The 2500-nt window shown below is 45.1% G+C and overlaps 1 protein-coding gene across 7 annotated transcripts in view; it reads left to right on the top strand.

Moving 5' to 3' along the window:
- The window catches only part of LOC125027118 (glucose transporter type 1-like), a 306196-nt gene that overhangs the window by 176666 nt on the left and 127030 nt on the right, over positions 1-2500 (top strand). The gene's annotated exons all lie outside the window — the stretch shown is intronic.

Raw genomic sequence — 2500 nt, 5'->3', positions numbered from 1 at the left:
TTATGGTCCGGGGCCGTCAAGCAACACGTTCCTGCTCCTCGACCACCCGTCTTTAAGGCGGTAACAGTGTGGTTTCCACAGTCGATAACCACGGGAGCGTCTACGGGGAGAGCCAGGCTCGGCGCCCTTACAATTCAACTGTGTCAGGCTGTGCTCTCGGCTTTTCCCCGTACTTTCAGTCAGTCTGCTCGAGCTTCTTGGCACCCACTTATCGGGGCCCTTAGTCTGTGAGCCAAATCACAGACGATTACTCGAAGGCTTTCACCCAATTCTGCCCCATTCCTAGACTGTGGCATCCAGCTTTGCCCCGAACTTCTGCACTTCTATCACTCCAATAGTTATTACCACTCTTAGACTATTGCTCCCAGTTCGCGCGGCTCTTTATAGGAACAGCAAGCCCAGATCAATGTTTCATTCCCAGGCTGGGACCAAGGTAGAACTCACACAACAGGTTATGTGGAGCTGATCTGTACCTCCTCCCAAGATTGGACAATCCTGAAGGTTCCTGATCCACCTGGTCGACCTCATTGTCCCCTCCTCCTCCTCCCAGCTGGAGTAACAGGTAGTTAGCCTCGCCTCCACCCCCCCCCCCCCCTCCTTGTTTTGGTGTCGCGGGAGATTCCAACTTGCCCTCAGCGCATCCCCTCTCGCTCCCCCCGCGCCCTCTGCAGACTCAACCTCCTCCTCTAAGAGTCACTGTTCCCCCCCCCCCACACCAGCCTTCACCCCGCAGATCGATAGCAGCTCAGCCTGTCATCCACTGCCCATCATCTCCTGAAGTCCGATGTACGGACGCTCTCCCCGATAAGTACCACGTCTGACAGTGCCGCTTCCGTTGCTGACGAGTGACAGCAACCTCAGCTCAAAAGAGGAGTCTGGGGCAGTTCAGCCAGCCCCCCCCCCCCTCCCTCACCACCTCCGCCCCCCGTCCCCATACTTTCGCCCAACAGCCTTCCTCCAACTCCCCCGTCACAAGATCTCTCCGCCAATCCCTCATTATAAACACTTAGGGTCAACGTTAAGTCCTCTTGTCATCGCCCCCGAGTCACCGTGATTTATTCTCCCTTTGACCTTTGACCTTACGTACCGTAACATAACTGTTTCCCACACGCTTCCCAGATGCAATGATATAAGTTTCCCTTTTTTCCCAGCCCCAACAAGAGCAACATCCACTCTTTTCTCGTTCCCACCTACACCAGGCACCGCTGCGCTCTCTACACCAGCGTCCTGATTTTTGTGCAACTTTTCTCCTCAAACCCGTCTAAGTTCGTTGTCTTTATTATGCCTCGGCCTCAATTGCTCTCCCGGTCTCCTCGCGACACACTCTTCCTCAATATTTATCGCCTCGAACCCCGGCTGGCTCCCCCCCCCCCCCCCACCTTGCCAGGAATCTCTTCTCTCTCGTCTTCTCGATGTCTCTTCGTCTTGCAATTCTCTTCATTGCGTTTTATGTTATGCCTTATTCTTCTTCCTCCATTTCTTCTTCTTCGTTTCCTTTTTTTCCTCGTCTCCTTCTTCTTCGTCTTTTTCTTCTTCTTCTTGGTCTTCTTCTTCAAATGTATCTTATTTATCTACGTCTTCTTTTTCGTGTTCCTTGTTTATAATTGTATTTATTTGTCAGAAATTCTCATTCTGTTATTTTTTTTCATTATCGTTATTATTATTATTATTATTATTATTATTATTATTATTATTATTATTATTATTATTATTATTACCATCATCAGTATCATTGATATTATTATTTTTATTATTATTAGTTAATATTTTTATTATCATATCTATTATTGTTATTGTTATTAGCATTGTTATTACTATTATTATCATTATTGTTATTGCCATTATAACTAGTATGATTTTATTTTATTGCCATTATTATTATTATTATTGTTGGTGGTGTTTTTGTTGCTTGTTTTAAGTTGTACTGTTTCATTTCCTTTTCTGCGATATGTTAATCTATTTCCGAGTCTTGTATTATAATTATTATTTTTATGTTTCACTGTTAACATTATAACTCGTTTCTAAATAAAACTTCGTTTATTTATTTATTTTTATTTATTTTACTTGTTTATTTTTTCTTTGTCGCGAGGTTTCAAACCCTCGTTTCACTTGTCATTCTACTACCCTACTCACTTTTCACTTTTTTTTAAACAAGTGTTGTCTTCGAACGCTGTGGTATGCCTCGTCTCTCTCTCTCTCTCTCTCTCTCTCTCTCTCTCTCTCTCTCTCTCTCTCTCTCTCTCTCTCTCTCTCTCTCTCTCTCTCTCTCTCTCTCTCTCTCTCTCTCTTTCACACACACACACACACACGCACACACACACACACACACACACACACACACACACACACACACACACACACACACACACACACATACACACACACGTGCGCGTGTACTTATACCCCCATTTTCTGAACTTTCATAATTTCCTTTTTATCCCAGCTAAGCAGCCACACCCACATTCATTCCCGCAAACTCACTCTCAGCATAAACACTCGG

Source organism: Penaeus chinensis, chromosome 7 (assembly GCF_019202785.1).
Source record: "Penaeus chinensis breed Huanghai No. 1 chromosome 7, ASM1920278v2, whole genome shotgun sequence".
Taxonomy (NCBI): Eukaryota; Metazoa; Arthropoda; class Malacostraca; order Decapoda; family Penaeidae; genus Penaeus; species Penaeus chinensis.
This window is presented reverse-complemented; position numbering and strand designations above follow the sequence as displayed.